The 12,859-nt window shown below is 57.0% G+C and overlaps 1 protein-coding gene across 1 annotated transcript in view; it reads right to left on the bottom strand.

The window, feature by feature from the left end:
- The window catches only part of ELFN2 (extracellular leucine rich repeat and fibronectin type III domain containing 2), a 45,181-nt gene extending 35,666 nt beyond the window's left edge, over positions 1-9,515 (bottom strand). The window contains exons 1-2 of the mRNA XM_069581193.1: positions 9,445-9,515; positions 7,026-7,173 (exon numbers count right to left, since the gene is read on the bottom strand). The gene's annotated coding sequence lies outside the window, so the exon portion shown is untranslated. The remainder of the gene's footprint in view (positions 1-7,025; positions 7,174-9,444) is intronic.
- Positions 9,516-12,859: the final 3,344 nt, after the last annotated feature.

Raw genomic sequence — 12,859 nt, forward strand, 5'->3', positions numbered from 1 at the left:
GTGCAGGCCAGAGGGTGGGCAGATACTGACAGAGGAGACAGAGGCCGAGCTAAGAAAGCTCAGCCCAGGCCCTGGGTGACCCTGTTCCACCTGCAGCCATTTCAGCCTGGCCCAGAGGTGCCGTGGAAAATGAAAGTGCCCAAGCTAGAAGTTGCCAGACCATGTTCTACCTTCAAGCCCGGCCACTCAGGGCAGGGTGACCCTGGGCTGGTACCTCTGTGGTCGTCAGCCTGCCCGTGGGTGCAGGTATTCATGCAGATCCTCTAGCGGGAAACCTCCAGAGTTGTAGGGTCCTGATTTCCCATCAAATCCCACCTCCCCACTGTCCCCAGGGCCCTCAGCATCTGCATCCGAGACCCAGATGGTCTCCAAGGACAGCTCTCACCTCAAGTTCCCTCCCGAGTCCAGGACAGAATTTCTGGGTCAGATGCCATCTCAGCCAAGATGGGAGTTCCATCTCCAAAGCTCCTTGCCTGCCAACAACCTCAGCACCAAATCAGTAAGCAGAAGAGGAGGAGGAGGATGGGAGGCAGTAGGTATCAACAGCATCAGCACACGACTGGATGGGCGCTGCCTTTTAATCCTCACAAAAGCCTTTGATCCCATTTTACAGATGGAGACACTAAGGTTCAGAAAATGATCTGCCCAGAGCCAGGCAGCCAGCAAGCGGATGAATGAGCTGGGATGGAACCCATGCTGCCTACTCCAAAACTCATTATCTCTTTCCACAGCATCTTGCTCGGCAGGCACTGGGGAGAGTGGGAGGAGCTACAGTGGCAGACACCCCCACATTTCCTGCCCTGGCATCCCAGGCTTTGGGATTCCACAAGCCACCGCCTGTCCTCAACAGCCTGAAAGGTTGTGGCTGGAACGGCCATGAAGCCCTTGCCTGCCTGCTGCCAGGAAACCCAAGAAGCAGAGTTAGCATTTATTGAGTACTCACTGTATGCCAGGCACAGGGCTAAGCACTTTATAGCATCAGCCTTATGAGGTGGTTACTATATGTATTTCCATTCTATAGGTGAGAATACTGAGGCACTTATGGGTAGAATCGGGGGAAGACCTAAAACCTGAACCCACATGCTCAACCTCTGTGTCACCCCCTTTTACAGCCCCAGGAGTTTCTCTGTTCTGATCTGCTGTCCCTAAGCCAGAACCCCAGAGTGTCTGGCAAATGCAAGAAAGGCCTTGCTCCCCCAGGCTCTGCTGAGCTGCAGGGCCCCTGAGCCACCAAGGCCTGGGGTACCTGCTCTGTTCTGCCAACCCTTTTCTGTGGTCTGTCTCCTGCTAGGATGCTCAGGGTCCTCAGCTGGCCCCAACTCTACCCTCGAGGTCCAGAAACAGTGAAGGAGCAGGCAGAGTCACACAGCAAGTCAGAGGCAGGAAGGAGCCCTATCTCCACCTAAGAGCTCAGCCTAGACTCTGCCCTCCCTCTTATGCCTGTAAACTTCGAAGCCGGGTGAGCGGAGCTGTGACCACGGGTGGAGGCAGAGGGTCGGGGCATGGGCTTTTGGCAGCTTCTGGAACTCTTCACTCAACTCCCAACAGCCCTGTGGGCCTATTCCGTGCTCCTCCCTCCAGCCCCATTTCATTCCATCCCCTCCAGGAGCCCGGCAGTGTCCCCATTTCACAGACAAGCAAACTGAGACTCAGGCACACATGACCACTCAGAATCAGGACCTAACTCACCAGGCCTTGCTTCTAACCACAAAACAGGCCCTCTTGTAGGCCCCGCCTTGAATCCAACCCCTTCTCAGTCCTCAGGGACCACCTCTTCCAGGAAGTCTTCCCAGAATTGAGGGAAACTCCACTCAGTTGGACCATCCTCTCTACCTGCACTCAGAAAGCAGATGGTTCCAGAAACACCCACAGTGCTTCCACCCTCAGACTGGGGCTGTGTCTCCCTCAGACAAGGATCCTGGTGGCTTGGCCTCTCCCCACCTCCCCTAAGACCTGAGGCTCCCAGAGGACAGGGCCACCACACTTTCCTTCCTTCAGACCAGGAGTCATGAGAGCAGGACTCCCACGCCCTCCTCCTGCACCTCCATCCACAGAGCCCCTGGCCCAAGGCTCTGCCCCAGGCAGGACCTCAGACCACGCCCACGCCCCCTCCTCTCACTCCCTCCTGGCACCCGTTCAGGCCTGGCCCGTACCAGGCAGGCTACCCCCTCCCCTTTCTTATCCATGAATCCCACCTCTGTTGGGTACCACAGACCCCCCTTTCTCCTCCCCAAACAAATGGGGTCTTGAGTGAGACACTGGGATAACCACACACAAGGCTAGATCTATTCTCGGGTGAGTGAGGCTGCCAGCACTCGGTGGTGGGGGAGTTGGGTTGGTGGGAGCAGTCTGCCCATTCACAACCCCTTGAGGTCCAGCCTCTGGAATCAGGGCCACACTAAGCTCCCATCCTGGAGGGCCAATACCAATAGCCCTCCCCAGGGAACCCCAGAGCAGACCCACCCCAGACACTTTCATCACTCTCTCCCCTCCTCCAACACAGAGGAGACAGAAGCCTCCAAGCCTAGGTTCAAATCCCTGCTCTTGCCCTGTGGAAGACTTCCCCAAGCCTGAGTCTGGGCATTTGGAAAATGGGTATAACAAACCTGCTCTGCCTGGGTTGCTGCGACTGTGAAAGGGAATACATACGGGAATGGCCCTGGTGCATAGTAGGTGCTCAATTAAAACCTTCTCTCTCCTCTCTGATCTTCTCTCTCTTTTTCTAAGGGCAGTAGGGGTGGAGTGAGACTAGAAAGACCAGGCTGCTAGGGCAGAAAATGGCCTGTCCCAAGCACAGAAAAAGTCCCCTGTTCGGAACTCAAAACCTCAAACCCCTCAGGGCTGGCAGTGGGGCCTCTGTGGACTGGGGTGATTCAGCAGATGCTGTTTTCCCACCCGGGGGAGGGGACTGTGGAGGCAAGTCTGCAAACCAAAGCTCAAAGTCCACTGCCTCCCAGAAGCCAGCTGAGATCAGCCAAGATAGTATCCCCATTTTATGGACAAGTAAACTGAGACACAAAGTGATTAATTTGCCTAAGGCCACACAGCTAGTGGGCAGCTGAACTGATCTCTTTTGACGATTCTGGCTGCTACCAAAATCTTTTCCTTCCTGCAGGAGCCTTCCCTACTTAAAGGTCTTTCTGTGATTCTGCCTCTGTGTTCGGAGTAAAGTCTAAACTCTATACTCTAAAAAATGCAAAGCTCCCCACAGCAAGGAGGTGTGGTATAGCAGGAAAAGGACTTGACCCGGAATCAGCCCAATCTGGGGTCAAGTGCCAGGTCTGCCACCTACTTCGCGTTGTGTGTCCATGGGCAACTACCAACCTTCCCTAGAGCCACTTTCCTCATGTGTAAAATGGGGATGATGAGATGACCCTCCAGGGTAGCTGGCAGGCTACCCATCCATGCTGTCACCATGTATTTATTGAACATCTACTATGTGCCAGGCTCCATTCAAGGCCCTAAGGACAGAGCAGGGAACAAGACAGAAAAAGCTCCTACCTTCATGGAGCTGATACTCCACGACAGTAGGAGGGTAGATAATAAGTGCTCAGTAGCTCAGTCACATCAGACTCTGCGACCCTTTGGACTGTAGCCTACCAGGCTCCTCTATCCATGGGATTTTTCAAGCAAGAATACTGGAGTGGGTTGCCATGCCTTCCTTCAGGCGGTCTTCCAGACCCAGCGATTGAACTCACATCTCCTGTGTCTCCTGCACTGCAGGAGGATTCTTTACCGCTGAGCCACTGGAGAAGCCCCAAGGATAATAAACAAGCAAATAAACAAAATAGCATAGGCTGCATTAGGGGTTACAAGGAAACAGAGAGAAAAAACCAGAACAATGAACAGGGGGTAGGGGGTGGGGGGAGCTCCCTGAAGAGTTGACAATGAGCCAGAACAGGAGACGGCCATACCACAAGCCTGAGGAGCAGCAATGGGCACAGAAGGAACAGTCACTCCTGTAGAAGGAACAGCAAGTGCAAAGGCTGGGGAATTCAATGAGACCTGGAGCATGTGGGAAAATGCCTGGCACATAGCAGAAAATCGGTAGAGAGCAGATGTCAGTATTACTGCTATGAACCCTTTAAGCTTCTTGAACCTTGCTTTCTTTCTGCTTCTGGAAAATGAGATGCCGTGAGGATTCAAGGGACTCCTGGATCTCTTCCACGTATCTGAACTCATTTAACAGAACCCTTGTTCCATTATTATTCCTCCCATCTTGCAGGTGGGGAAACTGAGGCTCCCGAGATCCCGCAGCCCATAAAGGGCAACATTAGGACATGGGCCTGGGTCTTGTAATCCTCAGCTCTTGCCCCTGCCAATCTTCTGTGGTTCCACTGCACTTAGAGCACTCGGTTCCTCCTCCACCCCATCCGAAGACAGCTCCGGCTGTCACAAAGTCTCCTGTGACTAACAGAGGTCTGTACCTGGTTGGGCCCACTTCTGTCATTTGGGGCCACCCAGGACCAATCCCTCCCCTCTTACCCAACTCAGCCTGAAAGGTGAAGAAGGCTGACAGGTTCTAGAAAGAGCCGCTGCCACTCCAGGAAACATCTCCCTGTATGTTTTAACATCATTCCCCTGCCTCACATCGTCAAGGTGGTCTAACGATTCTCACTATGCCCATTACACAGATGAAGAAACTGAGGTCCAGAAAGGCAGAGAAAAGTTGCCAGGCCCACCCACCTAGACAGTGGCAGAGGCAGGATCTGAACTCAGATCTCTGTCACTGGAGAGACATCCTGCTAGTCACTTCCCAGACCCCTCAGATGTCCCTCTTTGTATATCTTTTTCAGTCCCTTGCCTGGCTTGTCCTCTGGTGGTGCCAAGAAGGTTAACAGGACAGCTTTCCCCCGATACTTCCAGGGTACCACCAGCCAGGGGTGGCTGAGCTGGCTCAGAACCCCGGGCGCTGGGGAGGAAGCCAAAGGGCTGTGGTACCCCGGCACAGCTAGGGGTACAAGGCCCACATGACTAAAGTGCACATCCAGGCCCCTGGAGTGAGCAGGCAGGGAGTACCTGACAGGGAGCATCAGACAGGGAGTCAGCCTGGAGCACTGGACAGGGAGTCAGCCTCCATCCTGACTTGACAACCAGGCCCCGCCTCCTGCTTCCTTGATGTCAGGTCAGCACCTCCGCTGCTCAAGGAGCACAGACAAGGACAAAATGAGGCAGATCTCTGGTGAGAAGTCACCCTGTCCACCCCAGGCAAGTAAGAAAACCATTTAAAAGTCATTCTTTAAAGGAATTATGATAACGGTGGTAGCTACTACTTTCTGAGAGTCTACTGCATGCCAGGAACCAGGGCATCCCAGAAGTTATCTCCAGTGACAGCAACCCTGAGAGGCAAACGCATCATCTCCATCTTACAGAAGGGGAAACTGAGGCACAGACTCAAACAGCTGTGAGCCACAGAGTCAGGGTTTAAACTCTGTGCTCTTTCGTGTTGCCTCTTAGTGACATTTAAATGGAATGTGTGCTTCTGGAGAATATCTGGGGACTGAGGGAAGAGAGACAACTCTGAATGGGGTAGGAAGTCTCTGGAGGAAGGAGTTAGGCCTAAAAAATTGGACCTTTGGGGAGGCAGGCACCCAGGATCAAACCCCAGTTCCAAGGCATCTGTGCTGTGTGACCTTGGGCGAGTCTCTTCCCCTCTCTGATACCTCAAAGGCAAGCATCAGTGCTGGGCGTCCCAGAGCTCAGCAAACACGAAGGATAGGGACAAAGTCATCTGGGGATAAGCAGGGAGGACGTGTCCAGATGAGGGATGAATGAGGCCCTGAAGAGGGAGAGGGCTCAAGGAGCAGAGGCAGGAGCACTGGGCCACGAGGTGGGCAGGAGGCCTGGCAACAGGAGGCCACGGGAGAAGGGAGGCCAGGGGTGCAGCAGGGGCCGCAGTCTGGTCTGGACAGGACAGAACGGGCAATGGGAGCAGGGAGCACAGCTCAGACCCACCCAGGGTGCCTCACTCCCGCCCCCAAAAACCCTCCTTCAGCCTGTGCCAGCAACACCAAGACCAGAGCAGTAGCCCCTCCCGCATCGTCCCCTCCTCTGGCCCTCCATGGAGCACCCACCACCCCCACTCCCTCCCTGCAGAAGCCCCCTCCAGAGCACCCAACACAAGTCCTCCCCTGGGGAACCCCAACTCCTTGCCCAGCCACAGCCCCTCCACATGGGGACCACCGCATCTTAGAGACAACATCTCCCTCTCCTTAGCAACCACCAACACCAAGCCCAGACAGCCAGCCTCCTCCCTCTGTCTCCTCTCTCCATGGAGACCACAATGCCACAGAGGCAGCTCCCTTGCCACGCAACCACCATCACTCAGCACCCTGCCTGGACAACAACTCCCTCCACGTGGCCACCACCAGCACAGCCACGGTGACAGTGACAGGCTTGGCCTCTCCTCTCCAGGGCCGCCACCAGCCCCAGCTGGGACAGCTCCTGCCAGCTGCCCTGCCTGTGGCCTCCTAGTGTCAGACTGCTCCCCTGCCTCCTTCCAAGTTCAATGACACTGGATCTGGCCTGGTTCTGGTGCCGCCGGCACTTCTCTGCTCCCAGCTCACTCCCAGCCCCTCAGTTTGCCCTTCTCTACATGGAAAGGCCCCCACCTGAGGCAGAAGAGGCCACGATCTTCCAGGCCATCTCCTGGAAGCCAGTCCTTTCACCCTCAGCTGGGGTACAGATGCCCCCGGCCCTGCTGGGGCTCAGGCAGGCTCAGCTCAGGCTCTCAGCTGGGCTACAGGGCAGGAGTGGGATCTCTGAGCCAGCAGGGGCTTCCTCCCCACCCTCCCCAGCGGACTGGCCCAGTCCCTCAAAGACCCACCGTTCTGCCAGCTGCCTCACAGGCCCTGTGGAAGGGAAGCTGGGGAGGAGCAGAGTGGGGGTGCCTGCAGCTGGGGGCAGGGGCGAGGGAACAGGAGGCAGAGGCCGGGCCACATCACGGGTTTTGAAGGCCAGGTCATGTGAGCCGTGATCACACACAGCCACACACTCACACACCGTGAGAAGGACCCTGTTCTTACCAGATCTCTGCAGGTGGAAGGAGCCCCTCTGACCAGTGAAGCTCTGTCCCTGGCCTGGTCTCAGGCAGGTCCCCACGGTAACAGCAGCGGCGGTGGCAGCAGTGGGGTCTCAGGTGCGGCGGCAGCTCTTCACCCAAGTCCTCTCCTTCTGTGAGGAGGAGGAGGAGGAGGCAAGGGGAGAAAGGGGAGGGAGGGAGAGGAGGGAGGGGGGGACAGCAGGAGGGAGGGAGGAGGGAAAAATGCTGAAGTCTTGAAGGGTACACTCACTTCTTTCTTAGGTTTCCCATGGCAACCGAATATACCACAAATGAATATCAGTGTGAGAAGAGGGAGGGAAGGAGTGGAAGGAGATGGAGGCAGAGATGGAGAGAGATGGAGGCAGAGAGATGGGGCGATGAGAGCAGAGAGACGGAGACAGAAAGATGACGGGGCAAGAGACAGGGAGGGGAAGGGGCTCGAGACTCAGACAGAGGAAGGGGACCCCCCACCCTACCCCACAAGGTGCAGCGGTGAGAAGAGCAGAGGGGCGGGGGCCACAAGGCTTCTTCCAATCTCTCCATGGCCCCTGGGCAGGAGGTGCAAACAACAGATGGAGAGATTTTCTGGGAGCTGAAGGGCCCCCATTCCCACCCACCTCATCCCTTCCCATGTCCTTCACTCCTAGCTGGGCCCACAGCCTGGAGGGTCCTCCCAAGTCATAGTCCCAGCCCCACACCTCACTCCCCATCACAGACACACACCCAAGTGGGGATGGCCACACGCACTGCACACTGACCTAATGCCCGGTACCCACGCACACCTCTCCAACCACACCACCCTCTTCTTAGTCACCCCAACACCAACTGAGCCCGCCCCCTTCTACAGCTGGGCCTCTTCCTCTCTGCTGCAGGGAACAAGCACCCCTCCCCTACCCCAGCACATCTCTTGTTCAGAACTTTGAGAGGACCAGCACCCACCCCTATGGCCCCCCACTTGTGCTCTGCCAGGTGTAGTGTCTCTGCCCCACTGCTCACACACCCTTAGAGCAACGTACCTGCCTGACCTCCACCTGCAGAGACTCACAAACCCCGGACAGACATGCCGAATCTGCCCTCCATCTGTGCGCACACGTGCACATGCATACGCTCATCCCGTCCCGCGGAGGCCCCTCTCTGCCTGGCCCCACACCTCATCAGCCCAGATGGTACTCCTGGGCCCTCCCCCGCAGGCAGGGGCTCACACCTCGGCCCCCTCGACACGGCCATTCACAAACATATTGTAGACCCACCGCGTGCTGACAGCCAGTGGCAGCAATGAAACAGAAACACACACTCGGCCAACCCCCCTCCCATCCGCCCTCCCCGCGATGCCTCAAATCCACCACCCCCAGCCCAGGCGGATAAGGAAGCAGCCAGCTAGCTCCAGCTCCAGATCCGGAGGGACACTCTTTCCTCAGCTACCAGGCTCACACGACCCTGCACCCAGTGGCCAGCAGGGATGGGACGTACCCTGCAAGGATGGGCTACACACTATAACCTCACACACACACCGGCACCCAGGGGGCACATCCAGACAGCAACTAATCCCCCAGAATTTCACTCTCCCTCAGACACACGTGTACACACAGACCCTGAGGTACTGGACCCAGCTGCCCACAGAACCAGACACTGGGGCGTCTGCCCTAACTTGGCGGCTGGCACATGTTTCAACACACCTGAGACCCTGCACAGACACAGGTCAACACACAGAAACACACCGGCCCCTGCTCACTGCGGACCATAGCCCGTACACACCCAAACAAGCCCACAGGGGCCCCTGTAGGCACACACAGGCCAACACATACGTGCATCCCCAAGCTGGCTCACACTGGGGGGCCACTCTGCACACACATAGCCACACCTGCATCCCCGCCCATCTCTCCCAGGGCAGCTCAGAGGCGCACCCCATCCGGCCCACACCCACCTGACCCACACACCCCATCGGAAACACGGGGCCTCGGCGGGTCCTCGTTTCGGTCGCCCCCCTTGGCCCGGTTTCCGTGGGCGCGGGCCGGTTTATGATCGCGCGCGCCGCGCGGAGCCCAGAGGCCGTGAAATTGGCTTGGAGCGCCGGGAGATGCGGCTGCAAATTCTAAGCACAGGGAAGTAAGGTGGAAACCCGCCCAACGCGGCCGGGCCGGCGGCGCGGGGCTGGGGCTCGGCTGAGCGGCGGGCGGCCGGGATGGGACCCCGCGGCGGCGGGGCGGCGGAGGCCGTGTGGGCTCTCCTGTCCCCTCCGTCCTCCTCCCCCGCCCCTCCGGCTTTGGCTCCGGCCCCGCCGCCGCGCACGTGCCCAGTAGGGGGCTCGGGTACACCGCGTGGGCCAGCCTGGGACTCGTCCCCTGGGCGGAGACACCCCGCCGCCCGCCAGGCCCCGGACCTGCCTCGGCCAGAGTGCCCACCGGATGAACAGCCTCGGGCCGCCGCTACGCGACTCTGCGTCGCCGCCTCCTCCTGGACGCCTTCCGGGCTCTCCACCCTCCTCCTCCCGGCTGCTCCGCTCCGCACTCCACCCCCGCCTCTGGCCTCTGCTCACAGGCACAGCCGCAGGCTCAGCTCCACCCGCGTCCTCGCACCAAAGGCAGGAGACGGGAGGGCATCGCTCCTTCCAATATGCTGGGGCAGGCCCTCTCCAGCCTCACTTCCTCCCCTCCCCACCCCACCGCACTTCAGTTCTTTACCAGCAGTGAGGCCTTGAACCGTGACCCACACTCTGCCTCCAGCCCTCCTCTGTGCAACAGCGAGGATGCGGAGGGTCGTTCTGAGGGTTTGACGAAGGACTCCTTGAACAGGCTTAGAACAGCAGTCAGTGAACACGAAGGTTATTAGAACAGCAGTCAGTGACCACGAAGGTTATTAGTCAGTGTTAGTCAGTATCGGCCTGGGTCTTAATGTTGTGTCACCCAAGGGAGGGTGCCTAGCTTCTCTGTGTTCAGGCCCCCTTTGGAAATCGGATATGGCTTTGATGCCTACCAGGTTGTGGGAGGAGTCCAGAAGATCCCCTGGAATAGGCAGCAGCCCCCTCAGCTGCCATCCACCCCACAAACAGGGTGAATTCATCTTCTGGAAATGCACTAAAAAATTCAGGTTCCTGGGCTCCCCATCAACCCTACTGAATCCAAATCTCAGCCAGCAGGGCCTGAGGATCTGCATCTAAATAAGTACCCACAGACTCTGATACTCTCTGACAGAAAGGATAATGCTGGATTTCTTAGCTCTGATTTTAGGGTTATTTAGGTTGTTGTGTGGTTGATCACCAAACTTCATGTCCAGACTCACTGTCCCAAATTCCACTCCGGGCTTTCCTACCTCCAGACCTCAGCTCACATGGTCTCCACCTGGCATGCCCCCACCCCAGAGGCCAGCTGGACCTCTTCCACAATCCTCCAGCCAAAATTAAACAAGATAATAGACAGTGTTTTGCCCTGAGCCTGGCTCGTAGTGGGCGTGCAATCCTGGGGACTCTGCAGTGCCCAAAGCGGAAGCCATCACCACCTCTCCAGCTCTGCTTCCAAGGCCGGCTCAGCACCAGTCCCTGGTCTGCCGGGTCACAGACTAACAGGGACAGCCAGTCAAGCAAGCCCTACTGTGTGCAGGCCTCATGCCAGGTGCCTGGCAGACAAACTGGGTGTCTCGTGTCTCCTCAGGACAGGAACTGATCTCTGGGAGTTCCTGTCTGAGTCCCAGGCACAGCAGTTATACCTGGTGAGACATCCTTGTAATAGTGTGTATGTGTGTGTGTGTGTGAACTGAATACAAAATACATCAGCCCATTCTCAGTAGTTGGTAGATGAAAGAAAGTTGTTCAACAAGCACCTTTTGAGGGCTTGCTAGTCTCTGCCTGTTTGGAGCTGACACATTGTGGGAACAGGAGACCTCCCCCCGCACCTGCTCCAGGTAATGACAAGGGCAGGGAAGGGAGGGTGGCAGGCAGGCTGACCCCACAGCCTGTGTCTCCCCCCAGACCCAAGGAGAACTGTAGGCGAAGAGAGGCGATAGAGACAGGCCGAGGAGGGAAACTAAGTCAGCCTTGAGGCTGGGCCCTTGGGAATGGCTCCCTGCTTGCCCAAGAGAGGTGCTGACCAGGGTGCACACACACAGACACACCCACAAAAACATGCCCTGCTCCCCTCCCAGCCCCTCTGTACACTCCACTGGGAGGTATGCTGCTCCCAGGTTCTTCTCATGCTTCCCGGGCTACCCCAGCCTGGCTCTAGAAAACAATTTCTATGCATCTCAGGGAATGAAACTACAGGCTGAAAGAGAGAAGGATGGACACACACACACACACACACAGCCCAAGCCCCATTCCAGGGAACCAGGAATGAATAAAGGAGACAGATGGGAAGGGGGAGGGAAATCATCTAATTGACACCTACTATGTGCCAGACACAATGCTACATGCTTGTCATTCCCTTATGTAACCAACCCGAGTTAGGAATTCAGTACCACTACCCCCCACTTTACATTGAGAGACAGAACCTTCTGGAAGTGAACTCTCTTTCCTGGGACACACATCAAGGAGACAAAGAGGCAGAATGGGGACCCTGAGTTCCTGTTCTTCCCCAAGTCAGATAGGGAGAGGGAGGAGGAGTGGTCCAGGAGGCCCCAGCTGAGGCTTCGACAGCCTCAGGCCTGCAGAAGATGATAATCCTAGAGCAGCATCCCCTCCACTACCCAGGGGAGCCCCTAAGGAGCACCCACTGTGCAGCCAGCACTGTGCTAGGCACTGTGGGAGAATCTGGGAGCAAGGACCTACCTTCCAGAATGTCACAGGTCAATATAGAGGGAGGGGGAGCAGGGGCTGAGACCTAGGAGCCTTATTGCGCCTCTGTCCCTGCAGCCACACCCACTGCTTCCCTACAGCAGGGTCACTGCCCCTATTTCCAGACAAGCAAAGTGAGGCCCTGAGAGGTGTCTCAGAGAGAGGGGAACCCCGAGATGCCCCAGGTCCTCCAGCAAAAGGCTTCATCAGTTAATGGTTAACAATGCAAAGAGTACACCCATGGGTCTTCCAGTCCTGGTTCTGCTGCTGTGTGGCCCAGAGCTGGTCAGTAACCTCTCTGTTTCTTGCCCGGGAAATGAGGAATAATAACAATTGTAGTGTAGAAGGCTTAGTGGGATTAAACGAGTATGTCTATAAAGAGCTTCCCACCAGGGCTGGCTCTCAGTACAGGCTCGATGAATATCAGCTAATATCATTATTATTATCACTATAATTATTGCTGTCAGCAGCACCGTGCAGCCAGCGCCCTTCCCCTGGCACCCCGGGTGTAAACTTTCCCAGGTTTCTCCCCAGTCCTCAGGGGCTCTCTAGGGCCTCCCTGGGGGCTGTCTGCAGAACTGGGGGTGGTGGGGAGGCGGAGATTCTATTATTCCATCCCTCCCAGACACCATCCCCAGTACTAGTGATAGCGCCTCTGCCCCAGGTGCTCATTGAGCCAGAAGAAGGCAAATTTAATAGGGGATTGGGCTGAGACAGCAGGAGGCAGAGGATTGAGTTAACCTGGACTATTAAAGCTTTCCCCAAAGAGGCCTGACTTGTTAAGGAGACTTGGGGTTCAAGGCAATCTGCTTCCTGGCTGTCGGGTCTGCACAGCGTGCTGTCACAGCAGTTTTGGAGCAGGGGACATGGGGAGGGGGGTGGCAGGATGGAGGACCCGGCTTGGGGGCACTGGAGCTAAAGTGGTGAGAGTAGCTATGATGGGTACTATCCCGACTGCCCGGGGAGGCGCCACTCTCTCCCGCTCAGCAGTAAGCCTGGGAGGCAAGCAGCCACCACCTCGGAGACAGACGGGGAGGCTGATCCCTGCGTCA

The sequence above is a fragment of the Ovis canadensis genome, chromosome 3 (assembly GCF_042477335.2).
Source record: "Ovis canadensis isolate MfBH-ARS-UI-01 breed Bighorn chromosome 3, ARS-UI_OviCan_v2, whole genome shotgun sequence".
NCBI lineage: Eukaryota > Metazoa > Chordata > Mammalia > Artiodactyla > Bovidae > Ovis > Ovis canadensis.